The 24,904-nt window shown below is 48.7% G+C and overlaps 2 protein-coding genes across 6 annotated transcripts in view; one reads left to right on the top strand and one right to left on the bottom strand.

Annotated features, from left to right (window-relative positions):
- The window catches only part of TRMT10C (tRNA methyltransferase 10C, mitochondrial RNase P subunit), a 150,079-nt gene that overhangs the window by 70,134 nt on the left and 55,041 nt on the right, over positions 1-24,904 (top strand). The gene's annotated exons all lie outside the window — the stretch shown is intronic.
- The window catches only part of LOC138526462 (thioredoxin-like protein 4B), a 71,224-nt gene that overhangs the window by 45,248 nt on the left and 1,072 nt on the right, over positions 1-24,904 (bottom strand). The window lies entirely within an intron of this gene.

Raw genomic sequence — 24,904 nt, 5'->3', positions numbered from 1 at the left:
TGTGGGATTTCTGAGAACACTGAATCTTGTGGATTTGGACAATGAATAAGCATAAAAGTTGAACAGAGTTTTTAGTTTTGGAATTTAGTGTGCTTCTTGTTTATTTAGCAGAAAGGCGATTCTAGTTGTATATGTTGTGCTTACTGATGTTTTTATAACGTGGAAACAAAATGATCCAAGTGTTGTTTTTATGGCATACTGAAACTGTAAATGTTATTCTTTTTCTTTCGTGTATATTGGTAAAGGTTATTTTTTAACCATACAACAAATAAAATATATATGGAATGTGTCCAGTAAAAAGGTATCACTGCTGCAAGACACTTAGGGCCTACACTCTCACTGGGGGCACGTCTGCATCAGCTGCTCACCCACACCCCAGCTTGCCCCCATTCCTTAACCGCTACCCTCCTCCCTTGGAGCCCAACCCGCCCACAGCCCAAATGAGAGGCATGACCAGTTGACTGAGTGGGAGAAAAGTTGCCACAGCAAACTTTATTACATACATAAAGTCAGGAGTTAACTCACAGGTGTTCTGTTTCGCCGCTACCCTCAGGATTCTGCGCTGAGCAATAGCATCCAAACCCTCCCCCACCCCTTCCGGTCCTTGCAGACCCGTCGCAGGCCCCGTCCCCTCCTTATCCGTCCCTTTCTACCCTTTGGCCATTTTTATTTTCATTTTCTTTTCCCATCTCTATTTAAGTGCATTTTTCTTTTAACTTCCATTTCGTTATCACTTGTCCGCTTTGGCTCATTTTTTAGGATGCGTCTCCATTTTTCATTTCATTTCCGTTTCATCATCAATTGTCCGCATTGGCTCCTTTCTTAGGATGCGTCCACTTATCTTTCCCCCCGTCATGCTTCCCTTTTCCCCCACCCACATTTGGAGTTGGAAGGTCTTCCAAGCCCCCTAACCCTCCCCTTTAACATGGGCCTCCCCTGAGTCTAATACTCCAGGGCATAATAAACTGATGGCTGCACGGTTCCCTTGTGGTATCCGCCAGTACTTTATGATGGGAACACCATGTAACATCCGCTGGGCGTGTCTGACCGAAACCCATCGCTGCGACCGGTGCCTCCGCCACGACTCACTGCGCGCAACCGCCGGCAGCGAGTTCCCCCTCAGGCACCTGGTCGCATTGTGCTGCACAAAAAACCCTGCTATACTCCAAACACTGTTCTTCTGCCCCCATTCATTCCGTTCACAACAGACCAGCTTGCCCTTCGGACTCCACCGGTGGCATGATGATTTGTGCTGGGGACCCCTGTCCCCCGACTGTCACCCTTGTGTGACAGATTTGCTTGGAAAGTCACTCCATTATGTCTGAGCTCCCTGACAGGAGGGCCAACTGTCCAGACAGTGGCGTGCTGGAGTGAGGTCTTCCCTTGAACGTGTGGTTCCTTTTGTAGGAGCCCCCCCTCCGACAGGGTGGGGCGTGTTGAGCCTCTCTCGGCCATTGTGATCCCTTCCAGGAGGGTCCTCCCTTGTAAGCAATGGCGTAACTTATTTTATTTATTGAAACCTTTTTCCTTTTGCATTATTCCATCAGTTTTCCACAGCACTACTCCCTCCCCTTGAGCCCTAAGTCCCCCGCCCCCATCATCTGGGTGTAATTTCTAAACAAAGTGATCTTAGTTTTTCTTCCATTTCATTTATATTACTTTGCTCTCCATTGTACATGCCCCTTACAATTACCTCTTCACCTTTTCCTAAACTTGCTGGGAAGCCAACAAATCCTTCTATCTCCCCACCCCATGTATACCCTCTTCCCCTCAACCACTGTCGTTTACAGGCCACTGACACTCTGCGCTGTTTCCTGCCCCTTCCTTAAACCCCCACCTTTGCCCCTCCTTGTTAGACCAGCCAGAGCACCCCTCCCCTGCAAGAGGGAGAGGGGGATCCAGCCTGCGCACCCTACCTTACCCATAGCTTGCCCAGCACAGTTCCGTTTTGGCGTTACCTGATGTAGCAAACCTGCTTGCTGCCGTATCTGTTTTAGTGCGCTAATGACGCTCTAGTACCCTGATGTTTCTAGGGTCAGACCCGCGGATCGCGCCTCTTGTGCTCTGTGTCATTTTGCTTCCAAGGCGGGCATGTTGCCCCTGAACTCATATTCCTGAAATGCTCTGTGATTTGATGCTAAGCATAAGGAATCCTCATTGGGGCCATCTGACACCTTTGCAACTCTCAGAGGCATTTTGAAAGAGTTCAGTAGGAGCATACCAGCCTGTCCATCTTGCAATGCTAACTTAATCCGAAACTTATTCCTATGGTTGGTCTAGTATTGCGACATGATATAGCAGCGAGGGAAAGTAAAGGGATGAGTGCCCTTAAAAGTTGAGCTGGGAAATACTCAGTTAATGCGTGTTGCCAGACCAGATTGTGATCCTAGGCCAGGTTGGTTCATCCGCTATGTGGAGTGGAGGAAAAACTTTCACGGATCAGCAAATAAGGTCACAGTTTGGGTCCTGGGGGTGGGCCAGCTGATTGGGGCAATCCAAGAGGGTGCATGCACTATAGTTACAGTAATACCTTGTAAGCGTGGGTTTTGTAAATCGCAGGTCGGTAAAGGGAGGCTTGATGTTTTGGGGTTTCCTGTGTCCCAAAAGGAAGGGGCAAGGAGCGGTCTAACATTTTAATTTAAAAGAATTGATTATCCTTGGGCACTCGCCTTGCCACATTGCTCTAAAACTGGGTCAGCCCCATTTATAAGGGGTAAGGGTGAGTTTTGCGAGGGTTCCAAGGGGGTGCGATTTGAGGGGCATGTGGGTATTGTGGGTCGCCAATTGGTATTTAGCTGTATTTAGGCGTGTAGTGTAATGTTGGGCTCAAAACTCAAACCTCTACCCTGTGTTCCCGCCATATCCAAGATTGGACTGTGTTGCCCATTATGCCCTGCAGGTTTTCTTCTGGCCCCACCAACTGTCTGGCTTGCTAAAAATGACTGAACCCTCGCGATGGTTCACCTAACCGCCCTCATGTTGAGGTGAATCTTCCCTGTGTTATTATTGTGCCACATTTACATTACAATACGTTTCAGCAATAAGAGTAACATTGTGATGTCATGTAGTTCTATTTGGAGTGCTTAGTTTAACTGTGTATTCTAAGGTTGGTCAGTTGGAGCCTGCCTCTTGAAGGGGTACCTGCTGTCCTTGAATGACACTTAATAAAGGACTTCAACATACATATATCACTGCGTGGACCCATACTTAACACTGGCGACGAGGATTGGCACTTCATGTTGACTGGGGCCACCTGATGTCCTCTGGTCTCCGGTCCTTTCCACACCGACAGCTCAGGATCTCCTCCTCCAAGAGGGACAGCAGGCGAGAGGCGGGCAGGAGGTGGAGTTGAAGCCCGGCATTCAGGCAAGTGGGAAACGCTTCTTATGAGCGTCGGTGCAGCGACCGCTGCTTGGGGAGTCTTGCGTGAGCCCCGAGGCAAGGAGGGGCGTTGCGCGTATCCAGCGCGAGCCGCAGCCCGGCTTTAATTTGAGCGTTGGTGCAGCGGCTGCTGCTTTCGGAGTCCCGCGCGAGCCCCAAGTTCAGGAGGGGCGTTGCGCAGATCCAGCGCTGCCCGAAGCTCGAGCCGCAGCGCGGACCCGGGAGCGAGCGCTCGCGGCTCAAGTGTCTTGGGTAGCCACGCCCACCTCATGACGTGCTGGCCTCCAGAAGCCCCGGTCCTCCCATTGTGACATCATGTCTCCTAGCAACGTCTTTCACAAGCCCGGCAACAGAGAATAGAACGCGGAATCACTTGGTTGCAGAGATCCTAGCAGAGTGCTAATAGTGGACTGCAATTCTTGCAATTTATTTATTAAAAAAAAAAAAAAAAAAAGGAAAAGGAAGAAGGATTTTTTTTTTCTTTTCTTTTTAAGAAAAAAAAAAGAGGAGTTGTTTTTGTTTTTACATTTACCCTCTTCATGCAACAGCTTCGTTGGACCAATTGTGTGCTGTGTATGCACCAGCAACAAAAAAAAAAAATAAAAAAAAAAAAAATAATAAGAGATCTACATTTGAATATCGTCCTGTAACCATGGCCGCCTCCATTCCACCTCCCCTGCCCTTTCTGAGTGAACCAGGCCGGGCTCCGATTACATGGGACAGGTGGAGGGACATGTTTGAGAACTACCTGGTGGCGATGGGCGGGGAGAGATTTCCCCCTGCGCGCAAGAGGGCCTTACACCTACACAACCTTGGTATAGAAGGACGCAGAATCTTTGATGGACTTTCCAGACACCATGCCCCTGAGGCAGGTGACATGGATGAATATATGTTTGCCCTTAACCAACTTCGGGACCACTTTGAACCGAAGAAGAATGTCAGTTTTGAGAGACACAAATTTTTCCAGCGGGCCCAAGAGAAGTCGGAGTCTGTGGAGTCCTACATTGCTTGCCTCAGATCCCTGAGTTACACTTGCGAGTTTGAACATTTGACTGATTCCCTAATCAGAGACCAGCTGGTTAGATGCACCAATAACGTGGGAGTCCAGGAGAAACTTCTTGCAAAGGATATGAATTTGGATGAGGCAGTAGAATTAGCAAGAAGCATCGAGCAGACTTCAGAGTATGTCAAAGAACTTAGGATTGACAAATCCAATCCTCCATCGTCTTCGGTTTGTGTCGTTAATCAAAAGAAGAAAGTTGGCTTTTCCACAGTCAAGAGAGGAGGAGGAAATGCAAGAAATGTATGTTCTCGTTGCGGCAGTTCAAGACATGGTATGAACTATCCCTCCTGCCCTGCAAAATATGCGGAATGTTTCAAGTGCAAGAATAAAGGGCATTTTGCCAATGTTTGCAAGGGTAACGCTGTCAATAGTATCGAGTTCAGGCCAGTGGACAATAATGAAGACGGCATCGGAAAGGGATACAACATCCAAGAAGTGTCCGGCACTCAAGAATTCACCCCAAGACACATATTCAAGATTTCAGAGATGTCTGGGATGACCAAAGGTCCCGTGGACAAGTTTCAAGTGGATGGAATTGAGCTCAAAATGAAAGTTGATACTTGTTCCCCTTGGACCATTATATCCCAAGACACATTGACAAACATTCTGGGGAAGAGCAGTACTATTATACGGCCTACCAATGTCAGGGTGTGTGGATATGCAGACTCCGATATAAATATACTGGGTGAATTTCTGGCAGAAATTATATGCAAGGAAAGAATATGCCAAGCCACGATCCTTGTGGCGGAAAAAGGGACCTCTCTGCTAGGCTGGTAGGAGCAGAGGAAGCTGGGTTTAAGGGTACAAGCCAATGCACCGGATCCTGTCACCATTGCTGAGTTGGGGGACTCTTGGACCAAGGAATTTCCACAGGTGTTTTCTGAGAGTCTGGGAAGGCTTAAAGAGTTTGAACATCACATCAGACTTAAGAACAATGCCCAACCAGTGGTACACAAGGTACGACAGGTACCACTGAAGATGAGAGCACAACTTAAAGAGGAGCTAAATAGCTTGGTTGACAAAGGGGTGATTGAACCTGTTGTAGCTACGGAATGGTTGTCTCCAGTTGTTTTGGTTACTAAGGCCAATGGTAAGATGAGATTGTGTGTCGACCTACGTAGCCTCAATCAGAACATAGTGGTCGAGAGACACCCATTACCGAATATCTCAGAAGTTTTGTCCACTCTAGGAGAACCCAAGTTATTTTCCATAATAGATCTCTCTGCTGCCTATCATCAGGTTCCGTTGTCTAAAGAATGTCAACACTTGACTGCATTCATCACTCCTGAGGGTGTTTTCCAGTATAACCGGATGCCCTTTGGTTTAGCCTCTGCGGCATCCGTATTTCAGAGAGTGATGGAAACGGTATTGAAAGGCCTTGAGAAAGTAACAGTATTTCAAGATGACATTCTGATATTTGCAAATGATGGTCCTGAACATGATAAGATACTTAGGTCAGTGTTAGTCAGACTCAGAGAAGCGGGTCTGACTGTACAGAGGGAGAAATGCAAAATTGCTGTTACGGAAGTGGATTACTTGGGGCATAAAATCTCCTGCAATGGTATTGCTCCCAGGAAGTCTTTAGTGGATAGCATTGTGAGTGCTCCCCAACCTCTTGACAAGGAGCAACTACGCTCGTTGATGGGATTGGCGGAGTACTACCACAAGTTTGTTGATGGTTTCTCTGCAATGTCGTCTCCTTTGAGAGATCTATTGAAAAAGGGCACCAAATATGTGTGGTCGGAAGAATGTCAAAATGCATTTAGTAAGATTAAAGATAGCATTGTGAAGGCACCTTCATTAGGAGGGTTTGTGTCTGGCAGACGAACTGTGCTGGCTGTAGATGCAAGCACGTTAGGTCTGGGTGCCGCTCTTTTTCAATATGATGGCAACATTGAACATGTCATAGCTTTTGCCTCCCGACCTCTGAGGGGGGCGGAGAGCAATTATTCTGTGGTGGAGAGAGAGGCCCTAGCTGTATCATGGGCTGTTGCTCATTTTAAATTTTTTCTATGGGGTCAGTCGTTTGTTGTAAAGACTGATCACAAGCCGTTAGTTCAGCTACTGGGCAGTGCGGAATGGGCTAAAGGTTCACCTAGAATATCTCGTGGATGATTGACTTGCTAGCATATGACTTTAGAATGGTGTATATACCTGGGGGAGAAAATGTGATTGCTGATTGTCTTTCTAGACTGCCTGCATAGAACGAGAGTTTCAAGGATGTGAGTGCAGATGGTACTGTGGGCATTTGTGCTTTAGTACACAATGCCATAAGCAAAGAGGAGTGGCAGTCTGCTGATGTGATGGATGAGGTCTTGGGGCAAGTCAAATTGTGGACCAAAACAGGTTGGCCCAGAAAAGATCTCATTGAAAAGAAATATGATGTTTATTACTATATTAAAGAGGAGTTGAGCATGTCAGAGGATGGGTCTCAACTCAGAAAAGGAATGAAAATAGTACCTCCATGTGACATCAGGCCCAAATTAGTGGACATAGCTCACCAAGGCCATCTAGGCATGGGAGGTACTAAAAGGCATATCAGGCAATTCTTTTGGTGGCCAGGGATTGACGGTCAGGTAGAGAAGTGTGTGAGGAGCTGTAAAGAATGTGAAAGAAGTGACAAGAGTAAGATTATTAAGGAAGCTCCCTTAAGACCTCTGAGTGTTCCAAGAGAGCCATGGAAGAAATTGGCAGTGGATTTAATGGGGCCCATACAGGAACTAGGAGAGGATGTTAAATATCTTATTGTCCTGGTGGATTATCATTCGAAATGGGTTGAGTGGAAAGCCATTAGAGAAGCAACCACTTCACAAATGATTAATTTTTTTGAGGAAGTTTTTTACAGGGAGGGATTCCCCTCAGAACTTGTTTCAGATAATGGGGTACAATTCTGTTCGGATAGGATGGTGGAGTTTCTCAAGAGGTTTGGTATCAAGCACTACAGAACAGCACTGTACCAGCCCAGAGCGAATGGTCTTGTCGAGAGAGCAAATAGATTCCTAAAGGGAGGATTGCAGTTAGCCATGGCTTCAGGTTTAAGGTGGCAGACAGTTCTCAGGGAGATGGTCTGGAACTATTGCGTGACTCCACACACTGTTACCGGCATTTCACCTTTCATGTCCCTCAAAGGCAGACAACCAGGGACAAAGTTGTGTCCGGGTTGGTTGGATTTAGCGAGGAGCGTACATGTCAACAGGGAAAGGATCATGGATCTCATTAGAGAGGCTCAAGATGAATACAAAGAGAGGTTTGACACAAAAAGGGGTACCAAGGAGATGCAATGGTCAGTGGGGGACTGGGTTTATGTTAAGAATCCCAGGGCTTCTCCCAAATGTATTGTGAGCAAGTTTATTGGACCCAAGAAAATTGCTGTGATCAGGGGGAATGTTGTCATCATGGAGGGTGGAGAATGTTGGTCGATGGCCAAATTGGTTAAGTGCAATATGGTGGACAGTGAAGCTGGTGAGGGAACCAGAGAGGAGCAAGTTTCATTTGGGAATGGAGAGGAAGAACATATGTGTGAACCGAATGTGAGTACAGCCTCCAGTAACAACACCAGCTTGAATGCAAATAGGGTCAGGAACAAACCGGTCAGGTTGAATGATTATTACCTGGGTTAAATCTGCCACAAAATGAAGGGAGGAGATGTGTTGAGGTGAATCTTCCCTGTGTTATTATTGTGCCACATTTACATTACAATACGTTTCAGCAATAAGAGTAACATTGTGATGTCATGTAGTTCTATTTGGAGTGTTTAGTTTCACTGTGTATTCTAAGGTTGGTCAGTTGGAGCCTGCCTCTTGAAGGGGTACCTGCTGTCCTTGAATGATACTTAATAAAGGACTTCAACATACATATATCACTGCGTGGACCCATACTTAACACCTCACCTCAACACGTATACTTATAATGCCTGGAGACGAATGCAAATTGAATGGTTGATCCTCGCGAACGCAATGGCATACATGCCTCACTGGACCAGCGCAGTCTGGGGGGGGTTATAATGTTACTGCGTGAGGGGACTTTCCGCCCCCAATTTCCAGACTGAGTTCCCTTGGAACTAGCAGGGTCCCACTTTGCAAGTCAGTGTTTATAGCCGGCAGGCATGGTGTACATTCTCCCACCAAAGAAGTGCTGCATTTCCCAAATTAAGATAGTGCTGCATTGTGATAAATAAATATAAATGTCCGTTTGTTTGAACTGTAAGTGGCATTCAAAACTATCTGCATGCAGTGACATTACTTGTTTGCTTGTGCTCGAGGCTTACAAAACACAAGCCAACATGTGAGGGCTGTCTGAACTGTTACCTCCTTTAATGCTGCCGCGGACATTGGGAGCTTATTGCCGCTTAAAACACGTGCCCAATTGAGACACCTCTTTATGCTAATTATGTGATTAAAGGCAGTGGTGTGCATTCCCTCTGCCTTTCTCAAGAGCCCATTACACCAAGCATGGTAGATACATGGAAAACCGCATTGTACATTGAACAGGGCAAATGAATACATTGACTTCTGGTACTTGTAGTCTCAGTAGGTAAGGAGGGTGGGGGGGCGAAGACAATGACAAATCCATGCTAAGGAAGCGAGAATCCACCTTGCGTGCAGGTCCCCAACTACTGAAATGTATCGTGGCTGATTCATAACTCGGATAGGAGCCCACCCATCCCGGTTAGGCCTACACCACCCACTTGCCCATTAAGTTTGTCCCAATAGACAATGAGCCCCCTATTCCGTTTTCTCATGCCAGCTGTGAAAATTGTAAAAACGACCTGATATGCCCTCCTCTGCATTAACCCAAACACCGCAAGTCATGCATTTATCATAACCTGGGCATTTGTCCAATAGTTATGCCGTTTGTTTCCAACATTACTCATTTTGTCAGCCCCTTTCGTTTTCCCTCCAGTAAGGTGCTGCATGAGACATTTCCTTTGTTTGGCATAACAAGGCCGCAGATTTATTTTTTACATATACAAAAACCACTGCAAACAGGTATTAAACTTTCGTTCCAATAGGTGTGGCGACTGCTCCTCGTCCTGCTTCCCCCTTTACCTCCATACTGATTGCAGGCATAACTCCCCCAAGGCCTTCGAGTCTGAGAAACCGCCTGCCCCTGCAGGTCTTTGCGGACTGGGAGAGCGCCGTTTGTTGGGGGGAAGTTGAGCCCCAATTGCTACCGCCAGACACCCCCGCCGTTTAGGCTCCCAGGAGGCGCTGTCTAGAATGGGCGAAGCCCCTTCCGGTTTAGCAATGGCTCATTCGGAGTCTTAGTCTTATCCTAGGTTGCCACAACCCGCCACGCCAAAGGTGGGTTATCGCCCACCGTGGCTCCCCCCTTTCCTAGCTTATAACTCCAGTAGTTTTGTGCAGATGTTCCAGAAAAACAGATCCATTCCCTGCTCCGACAAATGCACACCGTCCTTCAAGTAGTACTCCGTGTTTTTTAGATTGATCAGACCATGTCTGATGTGTTGGAGGCCTCTCCCTTTGCAGAATTTAGCCATGGCCCAGTTCAACTTCCTCCTTGAGTTTTCCACGGCTGCCTGACTCTCAGCGCCCCTCCATTCGCGCCTCGAGATGATTTCAGACCATACAATTTCCGTGTCCCCCAATTCAGCCGCTAGTTCCTGCAATGACGACATCATTTCCCTGAGCAAGATCCCCCTCCCCAACTCGGCCAAATCATTGCCGCCGAGGTGTACCACCAATACATCAGGCCTCCGATGGCTCCTCAGGAGACTGCGTATGTGCCCTCGCAAGCTGTGCCCATTTCATGCCCGGCACTCCGTGCCACTGCACCCGGTACTCCCCGGCGGTCAACACCTCCTGTTTGGCTGACCAGCTTCCCTTGGCCCTTGACACAAACGAATGGCCCACCACCCAGGCGGACCGCCGCCTTCCCCCCCTTGGTGCTACTGCGGGAAAACAGGAGGGAGGAACTGTTAGTCTTGCATTTTCTCAGGCCTGACATACCGCTTAAAACAACCTGACTTCCAGCCCCCAATCTGTTTGATTGTCTCTGCCCCCAGGCCCATCCCAGCCGCAGTTGTGGCGGCCCCAATCCTAAAGGAATGTGTCCCAAAAACCCCACTTGAGAACCCCGCCTCCCCCAGTGTCCTGTCCAACACCCTTTTGAACTGAAACAGGCTTAGCGCTGTTCCGTCGTTGTGCACCAGAAAAGGGGCCTCGTCACCTGTGTGGCTCCTGTGGCTCAGATACCTGCTCACGCATCCTACTGGGCAGACCGGACTGTCTTGCACCCTCCCCAATGTGATCATTCTGCCTTTCCCCGTCTGATCGGTCTTGGACCTCCTCAGATATATGCATAACTGCTCCCCCTGTACCCTTAAATCACAACTCCTCAAGAAACTCAAACCTTTACCCTTCTTGTTGGCAGGCACCAGCTCGCTTACCCTTAACGCCCCAAAAAATGCGAGAGAGAAGGCTGCTGCGAACAATCTTTTTTCGTACTCGTCCCTGCACACCACCCCCAGGCTCCTGATCAATTTGTGCAACTTTCCCACATCTATGGGCCGTCTCTCGTCGGGCTTCGCCAACACCTGTTTGGCCCAACCTTTCATTGCCATGACAATGTAATGCTCCCTCGTGGGATCAGGCATGCCCCTTAATTTGTAGAATTGAGCAATCGCCGCCAGGTGATACGCCACCCACGCCCTGGACCGTCCTTGGCTCCAGGACCATCCCACAAAGGCGCGCACAGGCCAGCCCTTTTCGCTCTCGGGCAGTATATTGCTCTGAAAGGCCCTGAATCGTTCCCAGCATGCCTTGTATCTCCGCATAGTGCCTGGTGCGAGAGCCGTGTCGATCAGTGCGCTCAGATCTCCCCAACCAATCCCCACCACTGTGACTGGAAGGGTGTCATCCTTGCGCTCGCCTCTGGATGGTTTTCCCGGAACCTTCCCCACTGCAAACGAGAAAGAGAATCAGCGGCCACATTCTTAACCCCGGGTATATGACGTACCCTGACTTCTGCATTCAGTTGCAGCAAGCACTTAGTCAATTCCCTGAGCAGCCCCAGTGCCCTACCATTCTTGCTCGTTCCCTGGTTGATAATCTGAACCACCGCTAGGTTGTCCGACCAAACTAGCACCTTCTTGTCTTGCATCTGCCCTGGCCAGAGCTTGAATGCCACCACTATCGGGAACAACTCCAGTACCGTGATGTCCCTGGAGATCCCCCTGGACCGCCATTCCGCCGGCCAAGCCTGCCCGCACCACCTTGAGCCCAGGATGGCCCCAAAACCTAGGGCCCCTGACAAATCGGTAATCAGGTTCGGTCCATCTCCCTTCCCCAGGGGTTCCTTCCACACCAATACCCCGTTAAAATGGTCCAGAAAGGTATTCCACATTTCTAGATCTTTCTTAACCTCTTTCCCTAGGCGCACGTGTTGGCCCGCGTGCTTCAAGCCCACTGTTTTCAACTCTATGCTTCTAGCGAATGCTTTACCTGGGGGGATCACTTTGCCTGCAAAATTTAAGCTGCCCGCTAAGGACTGGAGTTCTTTCAAAGTGGCTTTCTCTTTGCCCAACAATCCCGTAATTACTTCCTTCAACTTCAGTACCTTGTCTTCCGGAAGCCTGCACACCCCTGCTACAGAATCAATTTCAATCCCCAAAAACACCAGTGATGTTACCGGACCCATCGTTTTTTCCCCAGCCAGAGGTACACCAAATTCTTCCATTAACCCCTGAAATACCGCCATGAGGTTCTTGCAATCGTGTGTCCCTTGGCCCCCAACAAACATGAAATCATCAAGGTAATGGACCATCCCCCCAACCTTGCTTCTTTGCCTTACTGCAAATTCGAGGAATCTGCTAAACCTTTCAAAATACGCACATGAAATTGCACACCCCATCGGTAAACATTTGTCGTAGAAGTAATCCTGTAACACCTTGAACCCCAGCAAATGATGGCTGTCGTTGTGAATCGGTAGCAACCGAAAAGCTGATTCAATGTCCACCTTCCCCATGAGGGCCCCCACACCCGCTGCCTTTACCAAGTCCACTGCATCTTCAAATGTTGCATAGTGCACCCTGCATTCTTCCCCCGAAATGCCATCGTTCACTGACTCCCCTTCGGGGAAGGACAAGTGCTGTATCAGTCTGTACTGCCCCTTATCCTTTTTAGGTACCAAGCCCAATGGTGAAACCACCAGGTTTTCCAGTGGAGGAGTGCGGAAGGGGCCAGCCACCCTCCCCAACTGTACCTCTTTCCCCACTTTTTGCGCCAATATTTCGGGCATTGCTAGCGCCGATTTCAAATTGCATGCCTCCTTAGGTCCTAACTGCCCCTGGAAGGGAATCTTAAAACCCCACCTGAAACCCTCCCATAACAGTTTTGCATCACCCTTCTCGCTGTATGCATTCAGGAAAGGCATCATGGCCTGTAAATGTATTGGCGTGGGCAGTTGTGTTTCAATCATGTTTGCTTTTCTCCTTGCCTTTTGCGCTGCCCCTTGACTTGCCCTCTCGGCTGGTGGGGCTGTGTCTCCCTGCGCTTGCTGTTTTTGTGTGTTTGAACCTGCACGCATTACCATAAGTGCACCTCCCTTCGGCGAACAACCAACATTCTGGCAACTCCCCTTGGTAACTGGGCCGGCTGGTCCAAGAGGAGTTCCCACGAAAGGACCCCCTCCCTTTTGAGTAGGACCCCCTGCCCCTGCCCTGTGTTGTTCTTTCGCTTGTCACGCTCTCATCTACCGGCCTGGCTGGGACCGCTTTCGTATCTATGCGACCCCCCACGTCTACTTCATCCCATGTCATTGCCGGCCATACCTGCATTTTGAGTCTAAAACCTTTATCGTAGTTGCTCCATGTGTCCCCCCATGCTTCAAGTATTGCTCGTGAATATACTGCTCGTACGCCATCAATGCCACGCCATCTTGTGGGAATTTTTCTAACATAATAGTGGCATAAACCCTGAACGCCCTCAACCAGGTATGTATGTTGAGCTCTAACTTTGGCCTCTCCCTCTCCTTCTTCTTCCTTTCCCTCTCAGTGGGTTCGCTGAAGCCTTGACCCGCGGGGACCATCCCCAACAATTCCATAATATCCATGAACTCCTTCCTCCATACCCGCTCTTTGTATGCCAGCGGGATATGCCATGCCAATGCATTGATCGCCACTCTGGCCGGTGCAAACCCCGGCATGGGCCTCCCGTATATTGTGTTATTACTGGCCAGCTCCTGCCCATGTACCTGTGAAGTGGCCAGCTCCTGCCCATGTACCTGTGAAGGAGCCTGTGCCCCCCCACCAAGGTGTCCCCCCAATTTGTGGCGTGTAGATGGTGTTTGCCCCCTGCGTCGCCATCTGCACCGGGTTCCCTCCCATTACTGGCTGTCCTCCTCTCTTGGCGGGCGCCCAGCTGCTGGAAGAGCTGCAAGTGCTCCCAAGCCGGGCGCCCGCTGTACTTATGCGCCAAGCCCCGCCCTCTTCCTTTGTTGCCCTTCGCGGGCTTTCCGGGGCTCTTGGCGCCCTTTCCTCTGCTCTTTCGCCCTCCTCTCTCCTCCCCTAATGGGGGGGAGGGGCAAGAGCGCGAAAAAAGGAGGAAGGCCCCTGCCCCGGTTATCGGGGTGCCTCCTCCACTCTCTGCGCTCCCCTTCGTCACCTTCATTTCCGGCAGTCGGCCGCCCCCGCACTTGAAACTCACTTAGAACGTGCATTAAAACAGGGCAAATGGCTAAATTGCATTCTGGGACTTGTAGTCTCAGTAGGTGAGGGGGGAAACCGAACGACAATAACGTGCCCAAGAACCGAAACCACCTTTGCATGCAGGAACCCAATACTTAGACCCCCTTCCCGTTAGACATTACCCCCCCACTTCCACCTTTCACTTGTCCATTGTATGCATGCATCCCAGAATTGACCTTCCTTCCCGTGCTTAGCCCTAACCCTCCCCCTTGCCCCCCAACTGGTATGCCATAACAGGGCCTAGCCCGTATTACTGTATTATAACAAGCTAGCCCCAAAGCATGCGTCCTATGACTTCAGAGACGCATAATTCAAGTTTCTATCACAGAATTGATAACCTATAGTAACCTATCTGACACTGTTGTGGTCCTGAATTGCTCCATGATTTAAAAACTCGCATACTGGTTACCTTACTGTAGCAACTTGACCATTTCCCATCCTTATATCGGCATTTTGAAAGCGCACAATATGGGCGTACCAGGCTGTCCATCTTGGAATGATAACCTTCCTCCAAAATTAATTCATATGGTTGGTCTAGTATTGCGTTTAGTTATGGCGGCGAGAGAAAGCAAAGGGATGTGCGCCCCCACAGTCGAGCTGAAAATGCTAAGTGGGTTAATGCACCTTGCAGGGCTGTTTGTGGTTATGCGACCTAGAACATGAACGCTGTGTGCTTCATAATTGGACCCTTTTCTACCCATGCACTGCGACCCCCACAGGCCACGTAGCGAAACAAAACTACAAATCCCACGGCCAGACCCCTATAATTATCCCAAATCCCCCCACCCCATCTCTGTACTACCCCCCCTTCCTCTAAACCCCTTTCGCTACGCCCGATGTTGGGCCCACAGATGCACACTCGCCACAATGACCCGTGAATTTACCTCCAAGGCGCTCATTGTATCCGGGAACACCTGTACTCTGCATGCACATCAGCCCACTCCCATCTTGTTCGCCTATTTATTGCCCCCCTGCCCTTAGTAATTAAACTGCCTGCCAGTAACCGGGCTATCCTCGCGATGGACGCCAAAGCACGAAGTGTTCCCTCAAGTAAAATGAGGATTTACAGCAATTCGGCCCAGCTCCTTCCACCACTCCCCAGGCGCCCAACTGCGAAATTTCCGCATTGCATTCGCCAATGTTTACAATGCTGTGACTGTCGCTCCAACGACATAACCGGTCCTCAAAGAACTCGAAATGAACTCGTAACTCGGAAACGAACAATCACCCAATTTGCAAGTGCCCTTGCGACTCGGTGCGTGCCACGTCGCCACGAACTTAACTTGTGCCCACCGCTCTTTTCCTCCATCCGCCCCCTGCCACCAAGCACTAAGTCTTGACGGCCCTAAACCGTGGTGTCTGCTGCCGTACCCTAGTCCTTAACCTTGTGCCACCCCCTGGCGGAACTGACACGACTTACCAGCTATGTGACTATTTCACCTGCCATTTTCATTGTGACTACTCCCCCCCACCCCCCTTGAATAAAACCTGCTCTGGAGCATGACCCTCAATTTGTCCGCACCTTTTGCCACCCCCCACACCACCCCGAAACCCCTGCACTGCCCCCAAACGAAAACACAACGCCCAGAAAGGCATTTCGACCGTCCACCTCCCAGAGCCACCAAGGCCAGCATTGCGAACAGCAACTCCATTTGTTGGTTCCTAACAATTATTGTTCATGTTGTGCTCATTTCCAACCCTTAGTGTGAAGTCTTGGAATTCAATGCCATGGAGTGCATGCCCCCTGCCTCCCCTGGTCTAACACTAGAAGTCATTCCCACATCATCAGACTCATCACGCTGTTAAAGTCATCAGCAAATATCTCAGAATGGTGGGTGATGATTTGGGGATGACTTAATAAATATGCTAACATCATCCCCATTTTAGAAAACTCTTTGTTCCTGATGCTTTTAGGATGACCTACTGATCACTTCAAGGGATTGCACGTTTGTCCCTGATGATTTGGGGATGATTTGCTGATTACTTCAAAAGCATTGCCATGAAACATGTTTGTTCTTCATCATTTGGGGATGATTTACTGATTACTTCAGAACATCAGAGTTTGTAGGATGATATGCGGACCAATACAGATTGTCATTCTGCTTTTGCTTAGTTGCACTTATGCTGAATGATCCCCCACCGTGGTAAGGGTAAAGCCTGAGACTATGTTGGGCCAAAGTGGAAGAAAGATCTAAAAATAGCATGCACCCACTGGGTGAGAATCCTTTGCCATCCCAGTCAAAAGCAGGCACCCATCACCCTCACAATCCCCAATGTGGCATGGATAAAGCCTGAGACTATGTTGGGCCAAAGTGGAAGAAAGAGGCCTAAACATAGCATGCACCCACTGGGTGAGAATCCTTTTCCATCCCAGTCAAAAGCAGGAACCCAGCACCCTCACAATCAATACATTTCCATGCTGACTTGTTAGGTAAGAATTGGTGTAGTCCCACTGTGTGAGACTACACAACACTTATCTGCTTGGTATTAGGTAAACTCACCTTTTGGTATAGGTCTGAACTACACAGGTAGGCAGTGAGACTGAGCAGCCAGGCCTATCTCAAGAGGGATAACTGTGAGCTGTACAAATGAAATCTGTAAATACAAGTAGCCAAGTAACACTTACACCCAAGGTTTCAGTTATAAATAGTTGTTTATTTAATTAACATCATATTTTTTTAAATAAGAGTTCTTTAGAAAGGCAATTCATGTAACAATGCAAATATACTTTAAAATTACTTTTCAGAATCAGAGCAAGTTAGTGGATAATCTTTGGATATGCTTCATACACAATTGCTACACCCTGGAGTGACTTCAATCACAAGGACAGTAATGGCATTTATGTATCACACTAGGGTGCAGAAAGGAAAGGTTTAAGGAAGGAAAAAGGTTAAACAGGTTCTCAGTATATGTGAGGACAACTAAATCTTCCAATGAAATCTAGACAAGCCTTTCCCAGCAGTAACAGTCTAAAACAAGTTACTACCTATGAGGGACAAACCATATCAAAGTCAGTGGGCTAGAAGAGTCTGCAGGGAGCCAGGACAGCCAAAGTCAATTTGAAACGGTCTTTGGAGAGGAGGTACTTCTTAGAATCAAAAGGCTTGCACAAAGTTAGAGAGTTTGTTAGAAAATCACTTGTAGGGTCACAAGCTGTGAAAACAGAGTTGGAATCAACTCTAAAAGTAAGCCACTGCAATTCCCAACTGAGAAAAGTAAGGCTACAAGACAGAGGTAAGTACCCTAAGTCTAAACAGCACCTCTGGTTTGAAGAAGAGTGGTCCAGCTGGCTTCTGTCCTGCTACAGCATTACAGACCCCGTGTTCCTGAGCCTCAGTTGTGGGGACAAGAGGGAGGACATCTGTAGGGCTCCTGCGGAGGTCCTTGGCAGCTACGGACTCTTTTCGGTTCAGTGGCACTTTGCTGTTTCAGCGCTTAGTAAACAGCACTGTTGCGGATCTCTGGTAACGGCTGGGCTTCCTTCACTCCTTGGGTCTGGTGAGGGTACTCTAGCTCTGGTCGTCCTACTTCTGGAGGGTCCTTAGGAGACTCCTGGAGCTTCTAGCCGGATTTCAGACGTTTCACTCGACTACGGATTACTCGAGCCCTGGCACTTGGTTCTTGCAGCAATTAAGAAGTACAGCCAGACAGGGAAGATGGTACAGTGGAGTTCGTCTCTGGGTTAGTTGGTCCCACTAACCCTAGGCGAGAAGTCGTCCATTCCGAAGCTTCTCTGTCTGAAAAGGGAGTTTCAGTACAGCAGCAGGGCTTCACCAGGCAACTCAAAGGTCCAGGAGGATGCAGCAAGCTTCGTTCAGTTTCTTAGTCGGGTGTTTCTCCCAGTGGTCGACTCTGCCTCTAGTTCCAAAACCCTCACTTTTTAAGCAGGTTTCTCCCATTCATGCACAGCCTAGGCTGTCAATGACATCAGGCTCGCTGTCCTAAAAGGACAGCCAGCCATTCAGGACTGGTTGCATTCAGGCATTCCTAGAGACAAAGGACTGGAGAGTCTGGTGACCTTCCCTCACATCCTGTCCTTCCAGACACACTGGAAACGGAGGCGGGCCTCAGGGCTGAAGTGCGCCAAAGGCAAGACAAACAAAGGGCTCCAATCTGTTCAACGCACAGAGTAAAACCCAAGAAAGACCTCACAAACAGAAAATGGAAAAGAAAGAAGACAGGGGCCGTTTTTATAAAACGGTCACCCTGGGTGCTGTACTGCAGCGGAGGGTTCAGCCTGCACAATGGTAGGAGAAATTAAACCACTGCCACTAGCCATTTAAAAGTAGGGAGGTCAACATACAAATGTTACATGAGAATGTAAGATAAGGGGCTACTAGTTAACTCGCCAGCACTCCACTTAATATGGTGTGTGCTGGACCCACAAAGAGAAAAAGGTAAGTAAAGTCAATTTCACTTTACTATTCTTGGGAACAGTAGTTTACACAAGTAAAGGTATTTTAAACCACACTGCACTGAAGGTGCTGTGTGTCACCATACAAAAAGTAGATGCATGTGGAGTTTGTCAGACTCCCAAAACAGTGAAAACACATAATCCAAAGGTCAAAACATATGAGACAGTGGGAAAAGGGTCTCACTCACTCCAGGGTTAAAATTAAAAAGTGTTACAGTCCAGCAAAAGAGCTGGGGGTCTCTAAGGTTGAAGGAAATTAGCACAGAAATTAGAATTCTTGCCAACATGACTGCACCAATATATGGCAGTATTCACATGCACTCCTTCACACATTATTCATGTTATATTTGCGCAAAATCCAATAATTAACAACCATAACGAAAAGTACCTCCAGGATAAAAAAAAAATCTAGAGAAAAGGATCCAAAAAAGAAATAAGCAATAAACAAACGGAACCACAAAGTCCCATCAACCAAGGTCTCAACTACCTACAACCTACCAAATACAAGCAACAACAAACCACAAACAGCAAAGACTAAACCCAAAACACCATGAAAAACACCAATCGAAAGTAGACGCCCACTAAGGAACACAACCCACGAATCATGCCTCGCCACAAGAAAGACAAAGAAGTCAGAAAAGACAATGGAAATAATAAATCCCAAACCACTTGGGAATGCACGGACCAGCATGATGCCACAACCCCAACAAGCTCGACAAACATCTGAGATGGCCCAAGGAAACATACAAAAACAGAGCAAAGACAGACTACAATGCTCGCTCCTGTCCACATACAACAACGTGGTAAACAAAAACAGCACAGCAACAACGAACCAACAGCCAACAAGCTTCACGAATACAGACCCAACCAGGACACAAACGGATGACAACTAATAAACCATCACAACCCGGTCTCCACCATGGACAATACCCCAATCAGAACAAGGAACTAATTGTAAACCATCACACTCGCTCTACACCCCTATCACCAAGGCTGGAACAACAGAGGGGTAGCTACCCTATTTACCACCCGGAAACTAACCAACCCCACTATAAACCTTATCGGTCTACTCGACAAAGAGACTGACCAACAAAGAACCACCCCACCCAAAAGACTCAACCAGGAAAAACCCACCTGGAACGGAAACCCAACCAACACCACACCGGTCAGAACAAACAATACTAACAACAACACAAAAGGTAAATCCAGCAAACTACACTGCAGCCTCCTCAACATTAGATCCATGGCAAACCACTCAACAGAAATCAATGACCTCCTAAGCGAAGGAGGCACAGATGTGCTCTTCCTTACTGAAACCTGGCTATCAGACAACTATAAAGCCATCGCGAACAAAGCAATACCCGACAATTATAAATTAATACACGCCAACAGGGAAAACCGAAGAGGAGGTGGAATCGCAATTATACACAAAAAAACAGGCCTGAGCATCTCGAATCATCACAACCAACGTGGAAGACTATGAATCCCTCATAATCAAGATAGAACTCAACACACAATGATAGGCAGCACATACCCACCTGTAGCGGCCGCAGTATGCCCCAAGCCCTACAGTAAAAGGAGAGCCCCCCCCCCCGAGAGTGCAACAAATTCCACGCGTAGTACACGTGTGGACTCCCTCGGGGACCACCTTTAGAGGAGTATTACCTTCCCCCCGGGTCCCACCTAGGGGGAAGACCACTTTTATTTGAGATCAAGTTCAGTGCATGTTAGGTGTCCAGTTGACACCATAGATTCTTTGTTCGGGCGACCAATGCTTCTAGTTGGGAGTAGTATGGGGCGGGGGTTTTTGGGTTTGTTAAGTACAGCTTCATTAGGGACCAGTCTAACTAATAGGGGAACATGGCCAGAAAGGATGCCAGTACACCACGGGCATATTTCCAACAGGCGCATAACGCTGCCGGTGACAATCAGGGCAGCTACCAACACATGCTCACATGGCAGAGTATCGTAGTAATGTCGATGCTCTCAGAACACTGAGGCTCATGTCGTGGAACGTCAATGGCCTGGGCAATGCAATCAAGCGCCGCCTGGTGCGCCAATTTCTGAACAGACGGGGGGCTGATATAGTGTTCCTATCCGAGACACATCTCGCAGGTACAGAATGTACCCTATTTAGGTGTACAAATAATAAGCTGACATTCCACTCGGGCTTCACGATGGGTTCAAGAGGCGTCATGATCTTAGTACACAAAAGCCTCCCCCTCCACCTCCACCTCCACCTCTACACGGTGACCCGTGATACAGGCGGCAGGTACATATATGTGACGGGCGACTTATGGGGGCAATCCATCGCACTGATAGCTAGCTATGCACTACCGACCCTTCTAGAACCACTGCTCACTGACATTACCCCGCTAATCGCTAATGATACCTCCAACTGCATGATACTAGGTGGTGACTTCAATTAAGTCATGAATGTAACCCTGGATAGATCGCACATACGGAACAGGAACCCCAATGTCCCCACTAGGCTTGCCACGTTCGCCAACGCACTCAGCCTGTGCGATGTATGGAGGGAACTTTACCCAGACACTAGAGCGTACTCTTTCCACTTGGGGGCCCATGCCTCGCTCTCCAGATTAGATTACTTCTTCACTCCCGCAACTGACCTGTATAGGGCACAGGAAATAAACATGCTGCCTAGAGGCATCTCCGACCACTCTCCGCTAGAAATGTTACTCATAACGTCCCGGAGGATCCCACCGCCATGTTGGCGCCTGAACAGTTACTATCTGGGAGATTCTGAGCTGGTGGACAGACTACAGGAGACCACCAACACATACTTTGAGCTAAACACACAGATGGCAATCAACCCTGAAATGCTATGGGAAGCCTATAAAACGGTGCTCAGAGGCGAACTAATATCATGGACGGCGGCCAAAAAGAGGCAGCACATGAGCAAGATTCTTGAAGCAGAGCTTCATGTCAAACAGACAGAGGAGGGGCACGTAAACGAAAATACGCCGGCCTCTAATCAGACGTTGCTACTAGCACAAAAAAGATTGCTAAGCATAGCGATGGACAACGCTCACCAAGCGCACACTGCTATGAGAGCAAGGATCTATGAAACAGGCGACAAGGCCGGCAAGATGCTGGCATGGCTGGAAAGGAAGGAGCAGGGACGCAGCCATATCCGGAGACTCGAAGCGGATGGATCAAACACAAGGGTGTCGAACCAGGAAATAACCCAGGGCTTCGCGGAATATTACGCAGAGTTATACAGTGAATCCACAACCCCGATGGACGCTACGATCATGGACCGAATTGAAACTCCTACCCTAAATGAGGCGCAGCGGCAACGGTTGGAGCGGGAGATCACTGAGGATGAGATCCTAGCCGCCATTTCTGGTCTCCAGACCGGTAAGACCCTTGGTCCAAATGGCTTCCCGGTGGAGCTATGGCGAAGGGTGGGTACCAACGTGATAGCCCCCCAGCTACTACAAATGTACCTCCATGCACGTGAAAAGGGCATTCTCCCTCCAGATCTCCGAGAAGCAAGGATAGTAGTGATACCCAAGCCGGAAAAGCCCCCGGAAAGATGTAGCTCGTACAGGCCCATTTCACTCATCAACTCTGAGACTAAAATACTGGCAAAGCTTTTAGCAGACCGCCTACAAGAGGTAATTACCTCCCTGATTCATCCGGACCAGTGCGGCTTCATGCCACAAAGATCAACTCGCATGAACCTCAGCAGACTATTCTCAGCTTTGGAAAGAGCCAACAGCATAAAGGGGCCACTAGCCCTGTTGGCAATTGACTTTGAAAAGGCCTTTGATTCGGTGAGATGGGAGGCTGTCTGGACCATAATGCGTTGCATGGGCTTCGGGAGAACTTCATGAGTTGGGTTCGGCTGCTGTATGAATCCCCGGTTGCTAGGACCAGGGTCAATGGCTGGCGATCAGAACTGTTCGGTCTGGGAAGGGGTACAAGGCAGGGCTGCCCACTATCGGCCATGATTTTCGCTATTGCGATCGAACCCCTGGCGATCCTGCTGTGAAACAATCTAACCTGGGAGGGCTTCCGGTGGTCCGAGACCTGGGAGGACAGAATATCCCTCTATGTGGATGACCTACTCATCTACCTGAAGGACCCAAACACTTCTTGCCCCAGAGTTATGCAACTGCTGGGCCAATATGAGGCATTCTGTGGATTACGCGTGAACTGGTCCAAATCCATCCTCTTCCCTATAAGGGACACCTCATTAGTAAGTTTGGCGACCGGCCCCTACCAGATCGAGAAGGAACAGTTCAAACACCTGGGGATACACATCACGACGCACCTTACTGAATATATATAGCCTTAAACCTCTCCCCCTTGGTGGCAAGATTTGCAGATGCCACTCGCCACTGGATCTCCTTGCCACTGACGCTGATGGGTAGGGCAGCTTTGTTCAAAATGATTGCCCTCCCTAAATTCCTATACATCCTGCAAAACGCGCCATTGTACATCCACCATCGGGACTTCCACAAAATCGAATGCACCCTCCGGAAACTGCTTTGGAAAGGAGGCCACCCAAGAATTGCTCTTGCCACCCTTCAGAGGTCCGTCTGGGAAGGGGGGGATCGGGCTGCCCAGGCTGCAATCATATTACTGGGCCAGCCAGATGGAGGTGGTAAACGATATGCTTCACGGCGACGGGAGCCTCCCACACATCAAGGGCTTCCATTGTAACACTACAAATAAGTCAATAGAGCACCTCTACAGAGACGTGGATCGCCCTCCGAAATCTGATATGGCGTTGCACATAACGAGAGTTTGGAAGGAAGCGCTTCGATACTTGGGGTGGTGTGGGAAAATAACACTGGCTCAACCGTTGTGGAACAATTGCAACCTTCCCGAAATACGAAAACTACCGAGATGGCCCGAGTGGACCCAGCGTGGAATTTCTAGCGTTGGGGATGTGGTACATGAGGACAACCTGGCAACATTCGAGATAATGCAAGAGAGGTTCTCCCTGCCGGACACAGAGAGGTTCCACAACATGCAGCTGAATCATGCTTGGACGACCAATCGACAGATCACACAAGACCTGTCGGAAAGCTCCCCGCTTGAAAGTCCTGGATCGGGTAGAGCGGAAGGTCACCTGCACCATGTACACTGCGATAACTTCCTTCGCGACACCGGAACTATCCAGTCTGAAATCAAAGTGGGAACGTGACGTGGGTCCACTCCTTCCGGAGGACTGGATGGAGGCCCTGATGTATCCGCGTGAAATAACCATCTCCTCGAGGCTCCGACTCGTCCAGTTGAAGATCCTGCATCGCACCTACTACCCGAGAGTGGCCCTCTTCCGTTGGGGCAGGGCCGCGGACGCAGAGTGCCTACGCTGCAAGCGAGAGGAAGGTACCTTTTTTCATATCCTGTGGGAGTGTAGTAATATTCAGCTGCTCTGGCAGAAATGCTGCGACAAACTGTCTAGCATTCTGGGAAAGATGATACAGAGGTGCCCGAAACAATTGCTTCTGGGGGTCTCAGGAGAATCTGACTTATCCCGCTATGAGAAACTGATGTGGTCAACTGCGTTTGCAGTCCTTAGGAGGAACACTGCACAACTGTGGGGCTCGGAGCGCACAACGAGCTGTATGGACATATGTGCTGTAATGGAGCACCGGGTGTACAAAGCAAGAGGTTGCCCGCAAAAGGCGGGGAAAATATGGAGAAGATGGGAGGAGGATAGCTGAAGGCCAAGGATGACCCTGTAACCGCTGAGACTGTGTTAGGCCCACCGAAAGGAAAATATTGACTCTGTTAAGTTCACCCAGTGTCATGAAGTCATCCTATGTCAAATTCGACGGTCTATCGGACCATGGTCCCTGAAGCTGAGTTTGTCTTGGTTATTGTTTCTTCTTTTGATTGTTTTGCTCCCTCCCCAACAATACCTTTCCCTAGCATTTGCCCCCTCCCTCTTCCCTCTCTTTCCCCTCCCCCACCCACCTCCTCCCGTGTACCCTCCCTGGAATGTATAGAGATGAATGTAATGTTGTTTTAACCTTGAAAACCAATAAAATCTTTGATCAAAAAAAAGATAGAACTCAACGACCAATCCAACATAGTATTCCTACTGATCTACAAACCATCTTCTTACAACCCCAACTTTGCAACAAAACTAGCGGACGAGGCCGCCATGTTATCAACCCACCACGACAACCTAGGTGAAGGAGATCCCACAGATACATAGATACAACAGAAGACACACTCAACAATTGGATCACCAAGGCCATTGACCAATTAGCACCAGCTAAAAACATTCAAAGCAACACCAAAAAAATGGTTCACAGAAGAACTTAAAAAAAGCCCAAAAAAAAACAACTGCAAAATG

Source organism: Ambystoma mexicanum, chromosome 7p, assembly GCF_040938575.1.
Source record: "Ambystoma mexicanum isolate Mex_15411 chromosome 7p, UKY_AmexF1_1, whole genome shotgun sequence".
NCBI lineage: Eukaryota > Metazoa > Chordata > Amphibia > Caudata > Ambystomatidae > Ambystoma > Ambystoma mexicanum.
The sequence above is the reverse complement of the archived record's forward strand: the minus strand, read 5'-3'. Positions and strand labels throughout refer to the sequence as shown.